This window comes from Peromyscus californicus, unplaced genomic scaffold (assembly GCF_007827085.1).
Source record: "Peromyscus californicus insignis strain IS unplaced genomic scaffold, ASM782708v3 Scaffold_14__1_contigs__length_90479793_seg_2, whole genome shotgun sequence".
Classification (NCBI taxonomy): Eukaryota; Metazoa; Chordata; class Mammalia; order Rodentia; family Cricetidae; genus Peromyscus; species Peromyscus californicus.
Window position 1 is genome coordinate 8,586,616 of NW_026294436.1, and position 22,823 is coordinate 8,609,438.

The 22,823-nt window shown below is 42.8% G+C and overlaps 1 long non-coding RNA gene across 1 annotated transcript; it reads left to right on the top strand.

The window, feature by feature from the left end:
• Positions 1-23: 23 nt before the first annotated feature.
• On the top strand, positions 24-19,025 carry LOC128109609 (uncharacterized). Its single transcript, XR_008217858.1, has 3 exons — positions 24-175; positions 10,087-10,234; positions 17,749-19,025. It is a non-coding gene; the product is annotated as an uncharacterized LOC128109609 (long non-coding RNA).
• Positions 19,026-22,823: the final 3,798 nt, after the last annotated feature.

A 22,823-nucleotide genomic window follows, 5' to 3' on the forward strand; every position in this document is an offset into this window, starting at 1 on the left:
AGGAGGCGGGGACCTTGTCTGGGATGAGAAGCTGCGGAATCGGTTGTTGTTGGCGGACTCCGCAGTCAAGGTTTCTGACGGGCGCCTCGATTCTGTGGGCGGAGTAAGGGAATCGTGCACGGACGCACGCACGGACGCGCGGCCCGAGGCTCCGCCCTCTGCGTGGGCCTTGCTGGTGAGCAAGGTGGAGGGTTCTGCACTGTTCGCCTTCCGCTTACTCCCTCCCTAGAGTCGGGCCTGAATATCCTTTCTGAACACGTATTAAAGGCAGCTGTTCTCATTGCCCGGGCTCTATAGAGATTTGCACCAAAGAACAAGCAACACAAAACCTTAACACCTCTTAACTGTCGAAATCATCGTCCCCTTTGAATTAAAGAACATCCTCTTTTTGAGACAGGGTCACACTGTGTAGCCTTAGCTGGTTTGAAACCACCTAAGTAGACCAGGCTGGCCTCACTGAGAGCTGCCTGCCTCTACTTCCCCAGTGTTGGGATCAAAGGTGTGCGCCAGCGCGCCAGCACGCCAGCTAAGGCCTTCCTTTTAGAACAGGAACCAGTCATTAGAGGGTGAACAGATCTTTGGAGACTGTGCAGATGAACTTTTGTTTTGGATGAAAAATGATAAAGGGAAGTTCTGTTTTGTTTTGTTTTATTCCTTGAAATTTTTGAAGACTCGAAGTTTGTGTGGGGACGTGGAGGATGGATCTGGGAGATGTGGGGAGGTAGTGGGGGATAAATATGATCAAAATAACATTGTATGAAATCCTCAAAAAAAACCACATTTTAAAAACAAGAATCTCATGCATGTATGCAATGTATTTTGATCATACTCCTGCCCCTCACTACATTCCTCTATAGTGTATTTTTGAAACCCAATACCAAAATCTGTCTTGATTACCTCTCCACACTGGGCTGTTCCATGTATCACATTTTGGGGGGCCCAGCCAAAAATATGTTACCGCTGTAGTCTGATGACGTTGGTCTTAAGGAGACTTTTGTAGGAAATATGCACCTAAAGTAACTGCTATTGGTTAGATGCCTTTGTTGTTGTGGTGTTGTTCTTTGAAATGGCAAACAATCAAATGTACTTTTTTTTTTAACTGTTTCTGGCCCTTTTATCACGTTTATTTCTGAAAATTAAAAGAGAAACTAAACTCAGCATGTATTAATATGACCTTATATTTCTAATGTTTTTCTCTACCTCTTAAATTTAATGCCTGCACATTTGTAATGCATAGTATATGAAGATCTGAGCTAATTGTGCTGCACAGATGAAGAATTTTTTAAGGAAAAATAAAAGCACACATGCTGTGGGATGATCCTTCTGTACTGTATGATTATGTTTGACTTGCACTGGTTGATAAAGCTGTTTGGCCTGTGGCAAGGCAGGATAAGGTTAGGTAGAACAATCAAACTGAGGACTGGGATGAAGGAGGGTGGAATCCAGTGGGAGAGATGCTAGCCAGCTGCCCAAGAAGCAAGATGCCAGAGGACCGGTAAAGCCATGGCTACGTGGCAATACATTGATGAACAGAAGTGGGTTAATTTAAATGTAAGAGCTAGTTAATAATAAACCAGAGCTAACCGCCAAGCATTTTGTAATTAATATAAGCTTTTGTCTGTTTATTTGGGACTGGGCGATCCGGACAGAAAACTCTGCCTCTGTTTACACACACAAGTGATGGTTAATCATCTTTGTCAACTTGACGGAATTTAAAATCGTCATGGAAACACCTCTGGGTGTATGTCTAAGGAGGAATTTCCAGAGAAGTTTAAGGAAAGAAGGAAGAAACACACTGCATGTGGGCAGCACCATTCCTTGAAGTGGGGTCTTGAGCTGAATAAATAGGAGAAAGCTCACTGAGCATCCGCACTCATGTTTCCTTACTGCACATTCAGTGTGACCTCACACCCACGGCCATGCCTTTCCTATGATGATGGTCTGTGTCCTCTCAAAATGTGAGCCAAAATAAACCCATCCTCCCTAAAATTCTTTTGCCAAGTTGAATCCCTAGTAAACTGCTGTCAGGATATGAATTAAGTGGGTGGTGAAATCATACTTACTTTGGATTACTTTGAAGTTAGTTCCGTGCCACTGGGTTGCTGGTGATTTTTTTTTTTTTGTAACCTCAGCTGTGTCTGGGCACTGACTGCATGTATGTAGTCATGTCCAATATGTCCATTTTCTAGGTTTTTCTTTTTATAGCTATTAAGTGAAATAATGGTTCCGGTGATTTTTACAGTTATTTTTTCTTTGTTTTGGTGTTTGTTTGTTTGTTTGTTTTGTTGGTTGGTTGGTTTTGAGGCAGGATTTCTCTATGTAACAGTCCTGGCTGTCCTGGAACTTGCTTTGTATACCAGGCTGGCCTCAAGCTCACAGAGATCCGCCTGCCTCTGCCTCTGGAGTGCTGGGATTAAAGGTGTGCACCACCACGCCTGGCTTTTAAAGTCCTTTTAACTGTTAGAAATATCAGTGATATGATAGTTCTGCTGCTCCCTCGGCCCTATGTTACATGTTGTTTGTTCTTTCAATGGAACAGACCATTAGGCCAGTTGGAAAGAATAAAAGCTTTGTAGCTAAATACAAGCAAACATCAACAAAGGTCACTGGAGGGAGACACTGGGACACTGAACGTTAATCATTGCTTCCGGGTGACACTTCACTAAGCCAGATTCTCAGTTTCTGAGAACCAGACACTTGGAAATCTTACCCAAATTAAAAGCACCCAAACATTAAAAACAAAGACTATGCCCATCTTTCTATTCAGTAACTACTTCTAATCAGATCCAACTCCTCCTCACCCCCGCATGGCAAGCATTGTACAACCCTACCGAACCATCTCGACAGCCTTTAAATTCACGCTTATACCATGTGTTCAAAACCCTCCTGAATTAGACACCAGAGTGGTTCTCAACCCTGACTGTGTATTAGGACCACCTGTAAATTTATCGAAGTAATGTGCGTGTGCTCTGTATGACATCTTTTTAGGACCCAAGCTAGACCCTCTATGTATTCCAACTTAATAAGCTGAAGGACAGACCTGGGCTCTTTCGGTAAAGTCCTTGTATAATCCTAATGTATTTCTGAAGAAACACTCATGCAGGCATAATTCAGAAGCACTGGCTTCTTCTAAGTTTGTCTGGCATTATTTGGCAATAGAAAAAGGAGCAAAGGAGGCAGCAATTCAACACACATCGGGTCAGTTCCAGTGCTTGTGTTCTTAGCCACTCTGCACAGCCCTGTCAACAACTGCATATGGTAAGCAGCCCGAAACTCACCTAGACACAGAAGTAAATGAGAGAGAGTGCTTACCTTCGATAAAATCGTCTAGGGAAGCAGAGGTGTCAGTAAAGCAAGCCAGTCCGGCTCATGGAAACAGACACAGCTAACTGAGAGCTCCCTTGGAGAGCAGACATGCCCTGCTTTAATCGAGACTGGTGTGGAAGGTGACCAATGGCAGGGCATGGAGGGTGGCAGGATTACAGGTGTCAGCTGGGAGATGGTGCAAGCATTCACTGAGGCAATGGCAGAGGTCACAGGATTGGCAGTGCTAACTGGCCACCGAGGTGAGAGTGACAAAGAGAACTAAGTGGAAGTGGCCTCCAAGTTCTGAGCCAGAGAAGCTCAGCGGAACGGCCCTGTTGGTTTAGATCAAGAAGTCAGAGCTGAGGGTGGGGTTGAAGGACTCTGAAGGACTTTGAATGTTCAGATTGAAATGCCCTCTAGAGCGCTGGAAATGTGAATCTACAACTCAAGTGAGCAAATATGCCCAGAAATTAAGATCCTAAGATAGTTCAATTGGTGAAGCATTGGACTTAAAAGCTTGAGGACCCGAGTTCCAGCCCCAGAACCCACATAAAAAGCCAGGTGTGGTGGCATGGGCTTACAATCCCAACGCTGGGAAGGTGGAGAAAGGTGGATGTCTAGGGTTTACTGCCAGTCAGCCTAGCTGAATTACAGAGCTCCACACCAATGAGAGTCTGTGCCTCCAAAGCAGTAATGTGGAAAGCACCTGAGAATGACTGACATTTGAGGATATCTTCTGGCCTCCTCATACACAACACACACACACACACACACACACACACACACACACACACACACACACACACACACAGCTGTTAGTGGGTGGTTGAAGCCACACCTTGTACCATGTGCATGCTACATATGATTTTTTTTAAGAAAAAGATATTATAAATAAAGAAGGAAAAACTCCTGACCTTGCTATAATGGAATATTTCAATAAGGTTATTATTATCTAGCTGCAGTGATTTTAAACACAGTCAACTCATGATTACCCATATGAGTTTTAATACTTCCAAGACAGAGCCTGGGGTCACTGCAAATTTAGTAGATGATACATAGCTATAGAGTACAAATCAGTTTTAAACTCTAGCTTAATATTTAAGAATGCTGCACAATGCACTCAGAAATATAATGGAAATGTCCTGCCACTGTCCCCTAGTGTTTCCACAAGAATGACTTTTATAGTTTTGATTTAAGCTATTTTGATTATAGTATTACTTAAACCTACTGTAGTGACACTGCTCTAAATTTAAATTTAGATAAAAAAAAATTCTTAGGCCTAAGCTCATAAACATATAGAAACCCTTTCAGAGCATTTGCATAAAGCACATAGAAACTTCAAATAACAGTAATGTATAAGACATTTTCATGACGTTGTGCAACATGAATATTGAAGTAACAGGTCTTGTCTAGATTCTTTGGAAATAAAAGGTGCTTTTCATCCAGTTCCCTGTGGTGGCTTGATCTCTCACCAATCCCTTTATCAAACCCTTGTTCACACACTCTACCCAACAGTTATTTGGTCTTTATTTAAAACACATGACAATTTACATTTCCTTAAAAAAAAAATCTGACAGCTACAGTTCTTTTCCTTCATTTGGTTCATTTGTTCATTTGAAAAGAGGGTTGTTTGTTGTGTTACTCAGGCTGGCCTTAAACTTGTAATGCCCCTGACTCCAAGTGCTGGAAATACAGGCAAATGCCATCAGGCCTGGCTAGAAGCCAATTTTGAGAGAAACTATGTGGCAATATCTTGTTCGAATTGGTTCTACATGATCCAGAGCAGCTAATATTTGAAGGTTGTTATGTTGTTCAAATCATATCATTTCAAGATCGGCTTGTGAAATTGTGGAACGTTGAGAATATAGTCCTGCCCACAAAAAAAGCTACAAAGGCCACTGTCTTAGTTACTTTTCTATTGCTATGACAAAACACCATGACTAAGACAATTTTTAAAAGAAAGTGTTTAATTTGGCTTATGGTTTCATTGGGCTGGAGTCCATGATGGCAGAGCAAAGGCCTGGTGGCAGAAACAGCTGAGACCTCACACCCTGACCCATAAGCAGGAGTCAGAAAGAGCTAATTGTGAATGGCATAAGACTTTTGAAACCTCAAATCCCATGCCCCAGTGACACACTTCCTTCAATAAAGCCACATCTCTTATCCTTCTCAGTTTCTGAGGATGAAGTGTTGAACTATGAAAGCCTATGGGGCCATTCTCATTCAAACCACCACAGCACTTTGAGAAGCACTACCCTAGGGGTGATGCTTAGCTTAACTGTCAGCACAACTTGGGATCAACTTAGAATCACCAGGGAAGAGAACCTCAATGAGGGATTAGCTACATTGAGTTCTCATGTGGGCCCATCTGTCAGGATTGTCTTAACATGCTAAATTGACAATAAAATATATCAAAGTTCCCTGATTTAGGAGTTACAAATGTGAACTGGTTTTATAATGAGGAAATGTATGTTCTTGGATGAGTCTCTGAGAAGTCTATTAAGTCATTGGATGAAGTCATTGAATATTTTCTGCGGTCACTGACCTTAGTCTTGTTTGAGCTAGTAAACTGGACCACATTCTTGTTTAGGTGGAAGCCTTATCGGCATCCATATATATCCAAAAAGTTTGGGAGGTTGATCTCCAGCTTGGGGCCCATTACATGATCAGGTCTCACTCTTCCCATTCCAGACCCTGTCCCCTCAAAAAGCCCACCAAGGGTCAGCTCCTACCCCAGGGCCTGCTCCAGACCATGCCTACAGGCCACTTAAGAACTGGTAGCCATATTTGCCACGTGATTCCTCTCCTGCCCTCCTGAGGGTCACCCAGGAGTTGCTTTGCTCTGTTCATTAAACCTGAATTTATTAATTCAGTTTGATTGGCTTATTACATGCTAGTTAAGATTGGCTTATTAGCAATGGTGGATACCCAATAATTGGGAATTCAAAACTTATCAATTCTAACAAACCATGAGGAGAAACACAACGAAAATGGCAGATGTACTCATAAATTGATCTGGTCACAAGCAGGCAACCCCAGCTGAATCCCATGACCTGTGGTCCCCCAGTCTCTGAATATTGCTAAGGGCAATACTGGCTACAGAAAAAAATAAAAGCCATGCATTCGAGCGCAAGGATTAGCAGTTGGGGCTCTCTGAATCACTAAGGTTCTAAAACAAGAGGGTGGTGAGGGCATTTACCCTTTACTGTTGTAACTCGGATGTTTTCAGATGATTATTTTAGATAGCATTGATAATTAAAATCAATAAATCAAGTCACATGATCTTTGTGAGGCCCGGGATGGCTCATCACTCAACAAACAGAACTCTAAGGAAACCAGGTCACTGTGGATGAGCAAGCAAACTCTAACAAGAAGTCATTGAGATGACCGGAAGATTACACATTGTAAACTGTTTGTCAGGGAGGCCATGACAGAGACCAGGAATACAGAGGTCACATTAGCTGTAATTACCAAAAGAGCCCCTACAATTTGAGGCCAAGAAAACATAAGAAGGTGTCCTCTGAGGTTTCTGGCCTGCTGTTTGTCTGTCCTGCTGGGAACAGATCTCTGGGTACACAGCCTTTAAAAGTGAATTCATACCACGGGGCTTGCAAAGTTTTCGGGTCTCTCATCTCTAACTGAACCTAAACTCTCAGTGGGCCAAAAGTAGACATTATCCATGTGTGTGGCTGTGTGCACACACATGCACACTGTGTAGAGAGGCCAGAAGTCCATGTAGGGTGTCTCTCTCAGTCACCCTTCACCTTACATTTTGAGACAGCATCTCTCACTGAACTTGGAGCTCACCAACTGGCTAGACTGGCAGGTCAGAAAGCCCCAGGGATCCTCCTGTGTGTATCTCCCCAGCACCGGCATTGTGGGCATGCACCACCATGCCAGGCATTTTGTGGGTTCTGTGGATCAGACTCAAGTTCTCGTCCTTACGCTGCAATCACTTTACCAATTGAGCCATCTCTCCAGTTCTGTCTTTATAAAACACTGACAGACATGGGAGAGGATTTCCCTTTTTCTTTTTTTCCAAATATGTAAGAATCTATATAAAGATTTCATTTGATAGAAGACAGGGCACACGTATAATCCAATAGTTAAACTTCCCCCAAGAATATGTGTAAAAGCCAGATGATGTGATGGACATAGCTCACATCACAGGAACAAAAGGACTTGGATTTAGATTGGTTCTGGGATTTGAACTTGCCCTAAACAGAAATCTACCCATAGAAATAAAGAAAATACAGGGAAATGACTTTGAACTGAACTCCCTCATAATTTGAAAATCATCACCTTCTTAAAAGGATAGGGATCCATGTTTTGGCACGAATTAAGAGAACTCAAGCTTCTCAAACACATACCTTAGGTTTATAGAATAATTTAGTATTGAGCAATCAGAGAAGTGAGAAGGAGTTTGTCAGCTTGTGGGTGGCCTGGGGAATCATGAAAATGCCTGATAGTCTCCACACATCTCTTGTATCCTGTAGATTCTTAGCTCTCACTGCTCCCCTGTTGTTTTAGAGATTTATCTGCTGCCTTCCAGTCTTACACAAGGAAGGTATGGGGAGTGTGGTAGCCTGTACTCATTCAGAATCAGGCACATCCAGATTCTAGTCTCTTCTCTCTACAACCAACCAGGTATTCCAAGTCAAGTTAGTGGACATCTCTCATCCTCCATTTCCTCATCACTAAACTGCTTCCTGTGATGAATCTGGGGAGGTCACTTCATCTGCAAAGTGGTTGCTGTGCAAGCAGAAGGTCTTGGGTTCAATCCTCAACATCCACAAAAAAAAAAAAAATCCAGATGCAGTGAACAGTAATCTCAGCATAGAGGAAGTGGAGACAGGACCTAGCCAAATCTATGAACACCTGGTGAAAGACCTTGTCTCAAATAATAATAATAATAACAACAACAACAATGATAAGGCACGGTTTGAGGAGATGGCTCAGAGGTTAAGAGAGTGTGCTGCTTTTGCAGTGAACCCGAGTTTGGTTCCCAGCACCCTTTGCCTGGGGCTTACAAGTGCAGGTAACTACAGCTCCGGGGGATCCCACCCTCTCTTCTGGCCTCTGAGGGCCCCTGCACACACAGGTACATATACACGCATACACATAAAACAAATCTTAAATAAATAAGAGGGGAAGTGGAATGACTGAGGAATAGACCCTCCAGTCTTCATAGATTGCTCACACCCACACATAAGTATGTGTATGCACACAGTGTACTTCATGTTGTAAGGAGTAAATACAATAGAGTAGTGATAAATGCTGATAGCTTTATGGGTATTGAGCTTAATCATTTTGATAGTATCCATGACAAATGACCTTCCCATCCCTGTTGAATGCCACCAGAACTGGAAATTCCTCACCCGAGGAAAACACTTCCAGTAGGGGAGTCTCTCCTAGGCTTCCCTGGTTCAGCTTCCTTATGGCTCCTACCATTCCATTCTACATGAATGACAGCCTTTAAATTGTGAGAGTCTCCTTCCTCTCGCCACAGATTCTACTCACTTCTTTAGCCCCTTTCCATGAGGGAGTCTTTATCCCTTTACTTCGACAGCTAATTTCTTCAATGACCCTTCTGTAGAGGTGTTTCCAGAGCAAGCAACAGGCTTTTATCCTGGATATTTCTTTTAACATAGTGCCTCATTTTAGTGGCTTTTAGAAAGGTAATTTAAAATTTTTATTTTATTTGTATGGATGTTTTACCTGAAGTGCGTATGTGTACCACAGGCATGTGATGCCCGGGGAGTCCAGGAAAGGGCATCAGATCCACTGGAACTGGAGTTACTGAGTTGTGAGCTGCCACGTGCGTGCTGAGACTCGAACTTTGGCCCCCTGGAAAAGTAGCAAACGCCTGGGTGGTGGTGGTGCATGCCTTTAATCCCAGCACTCAGAAGGCAGAGCCAGGCAGATCTTTGTGAGTACAAGGCCAGCCTGATCTACAGAGTGAGATCCAGGAAAGGCACCAAAACTACACAGAGAAACCCTGTCTCGAAAAACCAACAAAAAAGCAGCAAATGCTCCTAACCAGTGAGCCATCTCTCCAGCTCTATAATAGCATTTTTGACAGTCACGTTCTACTTTCAAGTTGTAGTGAACTGTTAAATTTAGATAACTGTTTAAACGTTTTTTTATTTATTATTTTTATTTTGTGTGTGTGGGTGTTTTGCCTACATGTATGTCTACATACCATGTGCGTGCCTAGAGCCCATGGAGGCCATAGGTGTGGGATCCCGTGGAACTAGAATCATGAGCCATCACATGGATGCCTGGGTGTTCTGAAGAGCACCTGGTACTCTGAAGCCCTGAGCTCCAGCCACAAATTTAGACAACTCCTGAATCATTTCTATTGCATTTTCTCCCTTCTGCTTTTTTATTAAAAGGGGGTAAAATTTTTGATAAGGGGTGAATGTTTAAATAGGAAGTTTATGATTTCCCTAGAGAATTTCTTCATTTTGAAACATGTTTACAATCACTACCTCTTGAGAGTTTTGTGATATGAAGTCCATCACTCAGCCTCCTAGTGGCCCTCTTAGCTTTGTGGCTCTAGTTTCATTTCTGTTGCTGTGATGAATAGCCCGACAAAATGCAATATAGGGAAGAAAAGGGTTTATTCATCTTGCAATTCCAGGCTACACTCTGTTATTGTAGAGAAGCGAAGGCAGGGACTTAAAAGCACCACATTCACAGGCAAGATCATAGACAATAAGTACATGGATCCTTCTGCCTGCTGCTTAGCACTCGCCTCCTCTGCTCTGTTCTCTACAGCTCTGGGGCCAGCCGAATGGATGATGCTGCCCACGGTGAGCTGGGTCCATTAACAACCATGACAACCCCCGACTAACATGCCCACAGGCCAGTCTGATGCAAATGATTTCTCAACTGAGAGTCTTTTCCTACGTGATTCTAGATTGTGGTAAGTTACTTAAAACTAGCCAGTATGTGTCTGCAGCTACATCAGCATGCTGTGAGACTACTTGAAACTTACTCCAGTGTCTTGGTAGATTTAGAAATGGCAGCACCAAGCACAGAGAGCACTAGGAGAACCTGCCCGCCTGCCTTTAGGAGGATATAATGATTTGTCAGAAAGAGCGCTTTCTGTACAACTGTTCCAACTATGCAGCCAGTTCCCATGCAAGGCAGCACCATTAAAAACTGACGCATTCATACGGAAATCCAAGCTAACAACCTCATTGATTCATGTGAACTCTTTTTCTGAAGACAAGAAAATCATCTCTTTCTTATTTGGATTAGAAGATGCTCCAAATATCAGATTCACCTACCTGGAGGTTACAGCATTCACTTCTGTTATGAGATAAGACTTTGGGCAGTTTGCTTAATTCTCAAAACTCTTCAAATATTAATGGCAAGAATTATATTTTAACCCAAAGACCTTTTAGGGTCTAGTATATACAGCTCAGCTAGGTCTGAGAGAACTCCATCCTGAATAGCAGCCAGTGTTTTCTTACATATTCCGCACCCACCACTGTTTACAAACCATTGATAAGCCGCCCCTCCCTCTCTAGAGAGCTGAACTGTAGAGGACTAGAGTCAGCTAAGTCATTTTACATCCCTCCTCTTTCCTTTTGACCTTGAAAATGGCTGAGGCCACCAGTCTCCTTCACCTTGGGGACATTCCTGTTCCAGGCAAGAAAATTCACCTCCTGTGCCTGCATGACTCTCCACATGAGCCTTTGTGATGTTACTGCTGTCACAAAATACCTAGAAATAGTAACTTAAGGAAACAAAGGTTTCTGTAGGCCCTCAGTTCTAGGGAGTAGTCCTGTGTTAGTTGGGGTTCTCAAAAGGAACAAAAATGAGTAAACACACACACACACACACACACACACTCACACACACGGTATTTATTAGACTGGCTAACAGAATGTAGTCTGTATAGTCCTACAATGGCTGTCTCAGACTAGAGAGGCCAAGAATCTTGTATTTGTTTAGTCCACAAGGCTAACCATCTCAGCAGTCCCAGTATGGCACTGAAGGCCTGGAGGAGTCCAGGAGATAGACTAAAGTTGCTGATCTTTAGTTTATGTTGGAAGCCTGAAGAACTAGGTTCTAATACCAGTGAGGAAATGCAGCAGCAGCAGCAGAGCAGATGAACTTGCCAGTGAGATTGAGAGCAAGCAGGCAGAAAGCAAAGCTTCCTTACATGTTCGTCTATCTAGGCTACCACCAACAGGGGTCACCTAGCTTTAGTGTGGGTCTTCCTACCTCAAACAATCTGATCAAGAAAATCCTTCCCAGGAGTGCTGAGGATCTTGTGCTTTAGTTGATTCCAGATACACTCAAGTTGACAACCAAGATCAACCGTCACAAGTCTAACCATCATCAACTTGACACTCAACCGTATCTCCTTACATCATGCTTAATTTCCAGATGAAAACAATAACAATAACAATAATAATTTTTCCTAACATGATATAACTATCATACATAAAACTGCGAGTGCATGGTGTATTTTTAGAATAAGTGGCAAAGTTCCTGCGGAATGCTTCGTCTTTTAAATATGGTAATATAAATTAATAGCACTTAACCATTGCTATTATCTCAGTTGATGTTACATTACATGATAAAGAAATAGAGGAAAGAAAATGAAAATATCAGAATCAACATGTTTTCAACAAAATAAGACAGAAACACTCATGTCAGTTATAATCCTCATTTCTGGTCATGTGACCTTAGCTTCTATTTATAACTACCTTCCTCTACTACCCATCCTGTTTTTCCTCCACCCTCAGCAAGCACCTCAGCAAGTCTTGGCTCTTCTTATCCTGGAGAAGAGACCCATCCCTTCATTCCTGAAGGGTCTGGATTGGATTGGTATAGTTTCACAGTGATTTTAATTACAGGACACAGTGATACCAAGAGACACCCTACAGGATCTCCTGTACTCCAGTCATAATAATTTTCTTTACCTCCACTGTAGAGAAGCAATCCACTTTCTCCCTTCACTCTTCCTGACACTGTGATTCTTTTCTTAGGCTGTTGACTTAAGGGCATCAGAGGTCAGGAGGAAGCCTGAGCATTAAGTTCAATAGAATATTTGTTTTGTCTTCTGCAAAGGGTACTCCTACCCACGACCAAAACTTCTAGGCCTGCAGAGGATAAGGTTGTAGGATCAAGAAGCAAAAGTTTTCCTAGTGGGTCACTAGGGGTGATAGTGAGTGGAATCATTCCCATTTCACCCATTTATTCCTGGACCTGTGAATAGGAGATATAGGAGAAGTAATACCATATATGGATGCTTATTCAAAGCACATACTGCCTTCTGGAGAACCCTGACTCAGCCCTCCAGGCTATTGCCTCATAACCGGTGTTGTGATTGTGTCTTCATAGTCCCCATCCTATCAGGATGACTGGAGAAAGAGACTGACTGTCCACAGAAGGGGTCATGCTATCTTCTTGATTATTAAACTCCTCTGCTGAAGTCACCTTTTGATGAGCATTTACACGGGACACAAGTATCTTCATATCCTTCACCCATTTAAAGAGATCTTTCCACATACTTATTCCCTAAAATGTTATTCTCACCAATTTCCTAATCATGCTTTTTCCAAGTCCCTGACCATTGAGCCAATCCATTGACCACAGCCCATGAATCAGTATACAGGTATACATCTGGCCATTTCTCCTTCCAAGCAAAACGTGTGCGTATGTGCACTATCCAGCGTTTTGTCTACTGTGAAGATTTCCCTTCTCTGGTGTCCTTCAGATCATCCCGGAAAGGGCTGTAACATTGCCTTGTTCCCATCAAGTTGAGAAGATCAGTTATCACATTCCTGGATTAGTTACCTTCATGTTGTTCAGATGTGTGCTTCTGAATATTCATACCCTAGAGAGAGTTCCCAGTTTGACTTCATGACTTCCTTTACTCTTCCTTCACTCTTGCTTTAAATTTCTCTGGTGGTTTGAAAGAAAATGGTCCCCAAAAGGGAGTGGCATTCTTAGGAGGTGTGGCTTTATTGAAGTAAGTATGGACTTGTTGGAGGAAGTTTGTCACTGTGGAGGTGGGCTTTGAGATCTCTTATATGCTCAAGACATGGCCAGTGTGTTAGATCACTTCCTGTTGCCTGTGAATCAAGATGGGAGAACTCCCAGCTCCTTCTCTAGCACCGTGTCTGTGTGCAGGCTGCCTTGCTTCCCACCAATGCAATAATGGACTAAACCTCTGAAACTGTAAGCTACCATCTTAATTAAATAGTTTCCTTTAGAAGAGTTGCCGTAGTCATGGTGTCTTTTCACAGCAAGAGAAACCCTAACTAAGACAACTTCCCATGCTTTGACCCGATCCTTTGTTTTCCAAAAATGAACACCACACCTCAATAAATGAGCTCTTACATTTGGGTACACACTCTGGGCCCAGGAGTTCTTTCTGGATGATCCAATTCTGCTATGCACCTAACTAACCAAGTAGCATCCAGATCACCTCATGACCCCTCCTGCTATTCTTTGTCGGTCAACAAATGTTATAGGAGTGGATCAGAGTCCAGAGGGCATCTTCTGAGACTTCTGAGATCAACATCCTGGAGCAAAGAGCTGGACCAGAGACACGCAGTGGTAGAAATATAAACAGTTTATTAAGAAAGAAAAGGGAATTGCTGAGAATGGAAGTTGTTCTGAGAGCTGGCAAAGGTCTGAGTCTCAAATGTCCTGTGTCATTAGATTCACACAGGGCATGGCCGAAACAGGGACCCCTTAAGACCTGGGATGTATACGCGCCGACTTGCTCTCTCTTGGCTACCTCGTGGTCTTGGATGCTGGTGCTGCGGATCAAGGCAGAGTTCTCTAGAGAACCGCATTGGACAGCGCCCCACCCCTCCTGGATCCCATGACCGACCAACTCCTTTATGTTGGTTGATCCTCCCTGCCCCATTTTCCTACCTCAAACTCTTCAGCTGGGCCTAGATGTCAAGGCAAGTGTCCTGAGAGTTCACCCTTCAACAAGAGACACGTCCGAAAATGTGCACACAAGTGTGAAAAGCATCATGGGAGAGCCTGAGCACTGCACAGCACTGCACTGAGGCACCACAAAACACAGGTATTCCAGACTAGTCTCCTTTAACTCTGCCTAAATTAGCATTTTTCCTGCTGCTCACTTCATTCTGCACACTAGCATCAAATATTCTAACAGGCTTACGCTGCCACTCTGTCTTGAAATGTGATAGCTTGTCTATTTTCTGTTTGAATTCTTCCAAGAACACCTTCTGAATCCATTTCAACTTATCTGGTGCCAAAAATGAAATGCTGAAAGGATTTAATTCCTTTTCTTATCATCCTTGTAAATGTAGTACTATCAACCCTTTTCTTCTGTCTTCATCGCCTGCTATACACACACACACATGTGTACACACACACACACACACACACACACACGTGTGTACACACACACACACACATGTGTACACACACACACACACACACACACAGGTGCATGTGCACGTGCTCTTTGAGAATTTCATATGCACACACAGTGTGTCTTGATTATATCTACACCAGCTTTCCCCTACCACTCACCATAGACACACACTCCTTAACACATCCCTCTCCCGCTTTCATTCTGTCTCCTTTTTGAAATAACCCACTGAGTCCAATTAGTGCTGCCCACGTTCCAATGCCTATGGGACTCTCATTAGGACACGGAAAACCTTCCACACCCCTAAAGAAAACACCCCACCCACCCCAGCAACTATCAAAACCAATAGCTCTCCAGTGATACAAGTGACTCGCGAGCCCATCTCCCATCCGTACTGGGATCCTGACTGTTCTGATCTTGCACAGATAACCACAGCTGCTGTGTTCATGGGTGCAGCGGCCATGGCATGTCCAGAGGACAGTACTTTGCAGCTATCCCCCATATCCTCCAGCTCTGACAATTTTTCTTCCCTCTCTTCCGCAGAGTTCCAAGAGCCAGGTCTGACATGAGCAGGCAACAGTCACTTATTCTCAGATTTGGACCAGTTATGACTTCATCTCTAATCATTTCTACTAGAAACCATGACAATCCCCTTCTGTACTTTGGCTCTACATAAAACCTACCCAACAAATGACCTCATAATACCACATGTTCCTCGTGGCCATCGCTTTTGTAAAAGCTTTGCTGGGTAACCGAGCCCAGAGGTGCCACATACAGATGATACACTGCTCCCGCATTGAACGATCTGAATGTCAGAGCCAGAACCGACTGTCTGGCCGGTTTCCCTCTGCCATCAACTCCAGGTTACCTTCCTAAGGGAAACTGAGGTAGAGGAATGTTGCTTGTCTAGAATGGTTGCACAGCTTGCAGGTGTATAATTAGTCACTAGTCAATGTGTAAATACTCCATAAATTGCTTCATTTGTTCACGGAGAATGTTCTGCAGAAAGAGGAGGTATTATAGCAGCCAGGGCTGAACACGAGAGATAAGGCATTGTGGGAAAGAACAAGCAAGAGAGGAAACACTGTCATGTGTCCCTCTTCTGGGATGAAGCTCATAGGTTCCCGCTCCTCGTTTTCTAAGAACATTGACTCCCCTGGGTGAATAATTTAAAGGACAAATTACAGCTCTTCTGAGTACCAACGCCAGCCATAAGCTGATATTAAATTATATCATAAAGCCCTACAAGTAACTGGAAGAAGGTTCAGAAATATAAAGCCAAGGGAACCCAGAGCTAAGTATGAAATATTACTCGGAGCTGTGTCCTTGTCTCCCGGTGCTGATGAAGTGAAAAGCTGAGCACCATCCCATGCAGACTGAAAGGACCACTATCAAATAGTCATCCCCAGCACTTGGCAATGGCTGCTGCAGTGATTTCAATTCCAGTGGGGTATTGGAGAGAGGCAGGGGTGATAATGCTGGATCAGCTTCATGTCCTTGCTCTGTGGCTGACTCGTCAGGTGACCTTCAGCCAGTCACCTCCCAACCTGGGCCTTCATTCCCAGCTCTTCAGAAGAAGTAAGATGAAAATAGAATTTGTGCTTTCAATTTTTCCCCAAACAGCTCAGATGCTCATGAGCTAATAAAAAAGAATGTGCCACTTAAAGTGTAGAGAACAGGAGTTGGCTCAGCAGGTGAGAGCATTTGCTGCTCTTCCAAAGGACCTGAATTCGATAGGCAGCTTACAAGCAACTGTAATCCCAGCTCCAGGAGACCTTACAGGTTCTTCTGGCCTCTGAGAGCACCTCCCCCTTCCCCTCTCATGCACTCAAACACACACACACACACACACACACACACACACACACACACACACACACCACATCACATCACATCACATCAACACAATTTTTTTAAAATTAATATATAAAATAGTCTAGAAATATAGCTCAGGTAATGGAGTGCTTGTCTAACATGACTGAAGCCCTGAGTTCTGTATCCAACACCACATAAAACCGGGCATGGTGGTACATACCATAAGCTCAACGCTTAGGAGGTAGAAGCAAGAGGATCATAAGTGCAAGGTAACTCAGCTACATTCAAGGCTGGCCTGAGCAATGTGAGATCCTGCCTCAAAGTAAAATGTAGAAAGCCCAATATCTTTTTAAAAAATAAGTTTGACTAGCATTCAACCATCTGGCCAGGAGGCCATCCCTCAGGAAGGTTGGTTCCACCTGAAGACAGGCCAAGGAGATAGGAGGAATAATTATCCCTTAGTGAGATAGTGCTCTTGCACCTCCCAGAAGCCCTCCCTCCTGCAGGGGCGTATAGCTCTCCCTGCTAAGCCTGCTTGCTCTTCTGAGTTCTAACTCAAAAAGAATAAATTTTCTGAGTCTACTTTTGAATTATTTAATCAAGAAGACCAGGGAACCACACAGGGAACCCTGATTTCCACCATAACAGTATTAGGTTTCACTAGGGCATTTTCAACCATCCTTCTTTCTTCTCCTTCTTCTCCCCCATTGCCCTCCACCATTTTAGCTTCCCACAGTGCCTACTTCCACATAGGTCATGTGGATCTTTCTGTTCCCTCTCCAGTGCTTCCTTTCCCCTCCTGTGGTCTCCTTTATAGTTTCATAACCTATACCAACATCCACTGCTTATGTACATACACATGAATATTCATCCAAAACTGGGATACACACATGGGAGAGAGCATGGGATTTAGAAAATATAATATTCTCATTAATTCTTTGAAAATTTCCTTCATGCATATAATGTATCTTAATTATATTTATTCCCCACTTCTCTCCCAGATTTTCCCAGATTCACCACCCAACAAACCACTCCTCCCAGCTTCGTGTTCTATTTTTTTTCCCCCTTTATAACACAGAGAGTCCTATTTGTGTAGCCCATTCACTGGGACATGACCAACCTACCAGGGACCATACTCTTAAAGAAAACTGATGCTTTCTTCCCCAGAACCCATCAACTGTCCACAGCTGCTCAGGAGCCCCTCTGCCTTCTATACTGAAATGCTGACTGTCTTCATCTCGTTTCAGGGTTTGTGCAGGCAACTTGGGCTTCTGGGAATTAATGAGTGCAGAGGGCCTACCACGTTCAGAAGACACTGTTTCACTGTGGTCCTACCTGTCTTCTGGCTCTCACAATCTTTCTGTCCCCTCTTCTGCAATGGTGCCTGAGCACTGTGGTATTGTATTCCCCAAAACATTGTGCATGCTAATAAACTTATCTGGGGTCAGAGACAGAACAACCACAATATTAAACATAGAAGTTAGGCAGTGGTAGCACACGCCTTTAATCCTAGCATTCCAGAGGCAGAAATCCATCTGTTCAAGGATACAGCCAAGCATGATGACTCACACCTTTAATCCCAGAAAGCCAGCCTTTAATCCCAGGGAGTGATGGCAAAAACAAAAAGATATATAAGGCGTGGAGACCAGAAATTAGAAGCATTTGCCTGGTTAAGTATTTGGCTGGTTAAGCATTCAGGCTTCTAGAAGCAGTTCAGCTGAGAGCCATTGGGATGAGGACACAGAAGCATCCAGTCTGAGGAAACAAGACCAGCAGAGGAATTGGCAAGGTGAGATAACTGTGGCTTGTTCTGTTTCGCTGATCTACCAGCATTGACCCCAATAACTGGCCTCGGGTTTGATTTTATTAATAAGAACTTTTAAGATTCATGCTACAGATCACTGTTGGGGAGGGACTATATTAAAGATGTCTCATTTGTGGCTAAACACTGACAGACATGGATTCTCTTTACTTAGTCCATTTCTGAGTTTCTGCATTAACCACTGTCCACTGCACAAAGGAACTTTTCTGATGAAGTCTAGATGCTGCAGTGGTTTCTGGGTTTAGAGATGTAAATTTAGAGGGAAGTTTGATACAATGTCCAGTTAGCAAAAATAGTAACAGTAGATTCACCCCGGGGTCTATGATCTCCCCAATAATGGGGTCCTCGGCCAGATTTATAGTTCCAGCATTTGTTCCTTCCTATGGCGTAGGTCTTCAATCCAGTCTTTCTGACTGAGAAACAGATTGGCTAACCCTGTAACTTTCATGCCACTGCTGTGGCTATGGTCATATTTGCCACACCAGTTGTTGTTGTAGCTCACAGGGTTCACATCTGGGAAAGACTTCCGAAAAATTTTCTCCCCCAGCAACTACACAGCCAATAGGGAAAGCTTCCTGGTCAGGACCACTTTGATTCCTCCGAACCCTGTGACCAAAGTTTGTGTTTGTTACTTTTTTCCAGAAATAGGGTCTTACCATCAAATTCTAGTCAGCAACCAAGAGCATGGCCTGTATTGTTGTGGAGGGGGGGGCGTGTCTGGAACACCCTTGACCAACAACTCAAGGGGAAGTATCCCACACCTGGCACTGAGATTTTTATTTAACAGCTTATGGCATCTGTTAGAAGCCTATGTAGGGTAATCCCAATTCAACTTTTATATGAATATATACATTTATGACACTTATAAAATAGTAGACTTCCATACATTTTTTTCAAATGTCCTTAATGTTAGTTATTCCTTCTCCACCCCTTCCTCTACCCTACCCTCTCATCCCTTTCCCAAACTCAACCTGTCTCTTCTTTATTCTCCTTCATGTAACCAATATTTTACTACCTCTACTCCGCTAAGATATCAATTTCTCCTTGCCACCAGCCACCCCTTTCTAGTTACCTATATTCCATCTATACTCTAAATTAAACATACAGATCTAAAAATTTAATGCTAGGATCTGCTTATGAGAAAATTTCATAGTTTTATTTTTCTTTATAGCTGAATAACAGCCAATTGTAAGTACATTTACATTATCCATTCATCAGTTGATAGACATTAATCTATGTTTCTATTGAAACAATCTGTGTCCATTCAGCAAAATTATAGTAGTAGGTTCACCCCTAGGTTCTTGACGGTATTTAGAGTATTGAGCATGTATTTCCTCCTGGGGAGTGGGCCTTAAATCCCATCATGAAGGGGTTAGTTACCACCACACCATCCATACCACAATTGCACCTTTGGGTATCTCCTGCCACCCCAGTTATTATTTTCATACCCTAGATATTATGAAGAGAACATCAATGAACATGGATGAGCATGGGTCTCTGTAGTCAGATTTAAAGTCCTCTGGGTATATTCCTAGGAATGGTATAGCTGGGTTATATGGTAAATTTACTTCTAACTTTCTAAGGAATGGCACAGTGATTTTCATACAGCAGTTTGCATTCCCACCAGCAGTGCCTGAGGGATCACCTTTCCACACTTCTTCACCAGCATTTTGTTGTCTTAATCTTGGCCATTCTGACTGGAGTAAGATGAAATTTCAGGCACTTTTTTTTTTTTTTTAGAAGACATGCATTGGGGAATTATTCATTATGTACAGTGTTCTGTTTGCATGTATGTCTGCAGGCCAGAAGAGGGCGCCAGTTCTCATTACAGATGGTTGTGAACCATCATGTGGTTGCTGGGAATTGAACTCAGGACCTCTGGAAGAACAGTCAGTGCTCTTAACTGCTGAGCCATCTCTCCAGCCCTAGATTTCAAGTACTTCTAATCCTCATTTTTCTAGTGGCTAAGGATGGTAAACACTTCTTAAAATGTTTCTTAGCCACTTGTATTTCTTCTTTTGAGAATGCTCTGTTTGGTGAGAAGATTTTGTTTTTGGTTTTTTTTTTTTTTTTTTTCAAATTGGGTTGTTTGCTTTCTTGATGCTTAAGTTTTTGAATTCTTTGTATATTCTAGAAAATAATATTCTGGCAGATGTATAGCTGACAGATGTTCTTAGAACACTATTTTCTTTTTTAGTCTTGATCCCCTCTCTTATTATATTTTACTGAGCATCAGCCTTTACTGCCTCAAAAAATGTTTCCTTAATATTTTTTTAATAAGGATCCAGGAGATACATGGCAACTTTGGAAACAGAAAAACCTTAACATTTTGTACTACAACACTGTTTCTCCACACTGTTCTGAGAGGAGGGTGTTTGGTGACTGAGAGGGATAGTTCCACCCTGTATCCAGAAGTGAAGTAGGACTTTAAATGCCTAAGGCTGACCTCTGAGGAGGAAACTCACCCTGCCTGTGCTGGAGTCACATTCCAAATACCTCATCACGCTGCCTGGTTAGAGAGAGGAAGGATTGAGACACTATTCCTTTATTTAATCACTGCCAAGCAAGGACATTGGTAAACAGCCTGGCATCTACTTTGCTGCCAACGTGGCAAATGGCTCTAAAGCAAAGGAAAAGTCTACAGAGCAGATATTGTTTGTCTGGGTGCTGAGACCTAGATCTTTTGGGTTTAGCCTTTGGAGTTTAACTACATCATTATAAACTAAGTCTGGTTAGCACTGCCTACTGTGACCAAGCAGGGGACAGGGGACTGAAACCCTAAAGTTCAATGATGCTGTTGACCTCCTAGCCTACCTGATAAAGGCTACAGCAAAGTCCACAGACCAGAAAGCTCAGCCAACTGGAATGTTCCAGGTCTTTGGATTTATTAACTAATATAATTTCAAAGGGCGGAAATGTAGAGACAAATATGTAGAGACAAGATAAGAGATAAATTGATAGATAGATGATAGATAGATAGATAGATAGATAGATAGATAGATAGATAGATGGCAGAGAGGTGATAGATAGGCAGATTGATGATAGAAAGATGATAGATGGATTGATAGGTAGGTAGATAGATGATAGATAGATAGATAGATAGATAGATAGATAGATAGATAGATAGATAGATAATATAGAGATAGGCAGATAGATAGAGATAGGCAGATAGATGATAGACAGGTAGGTAGAGAGGTAGATAGACAGAGAGAACCACACACTTGGAAGACAAATGTTATGTTATTAGTCCACAAAAGAAAAGCACCTATTATTCACTCACTGCTATATTACCTCTTACATGCATGTGCCTGTGTGTGGAGGTCAGAGGACAAGTTCTTTCTTGGGTACCATCCAAGCTCCTTTTCTTTCTTCCTCCCCTTAACCCAGTCCCCCCCTCTTTTTTTCAGATAGCCTCCCTCTTAACTTAGAGCTAAGTGGGCTAAGCTGGGCATCCAGAGAGGCCTGGGGAGCTACCTGTCTCCATTTCATCAGTTCTAGGATTACAAGTGTGCCCCACCATGCCTAGCTTACTAGCATGAATTCTTGGGATCAAACTCAAGTCCTCACACTTGCAAGACAAGCACTTTACTCGCTGTAGCCTACTACTATCTCTTTAAATAGACATTTTACCTCTAAACCAGAGAGCTCTATTTCAGAATTCAGGACAGTCTTTGTACTAGGTTTAATCACTGGGACTTAGTCAAGGTACTGTTCTTTGCTTTTCTTTGTGCTGAGAAGTCAGTGAAAACTTCATGCTGGGATGGAATTATCCTTTGACTTGCCTCTGGAAGTCCTGCCATTTGTTAAGATACTTTTAGGGTTAAAGCCCTCTTTTGGTGACTATTATAATCTAAGAATTCCTTAAGGCCCACTTCAAGCTCCTTCTCTACCTTGAAGTTTTTTCTGGTTGTCTTCAACCACGACACCCTTCCTTCTCTGAATTCCTACATCACTTGCAGTATTGGTATATAATCTAGTGCTTTAGTTTTGTTGAGAAGGTTTTTAGACTTTCCAGTGTTTGAGAGGTTACAGTTTCATTTGGAGTGCTGGTTTGCTTGCTTGCCTTTAAGATAGGGTCTCCTGTATCCTAGGCTGGCCTTGAATTCACTATGTAGCCGAGGATGACCTTAGCTTTCTGATCCTCCTGCCTCTGCCTCCTGAGTGCTGTGCTGGGATGATTGGCTTGCATTTCCACACCCTGTCTACGCAGCGCTAGGGCTGGACCCATAGCTTCCATCATGCTAGACAATCACTGTATCATTTCAGCTATGGTCCCCAGCCCTAGCTGGTTCATTTTTAAGCTAAAATTTAAGTTTTATTACAGAAAGAACCACCATATTAGACATGTCTGAAGAAAGTCCTCGTTTAGGCAAGCAAAGGTTTAGAATACTAGAAAACAGCCTGAGATTAGATGAAGTCTTTTGAAGTTGACATCCTGGAACCTCTCCTGTTTTTATCAGTTGACTAGTACGTTGAAAACAACTGAGAATTGCTTCCAGA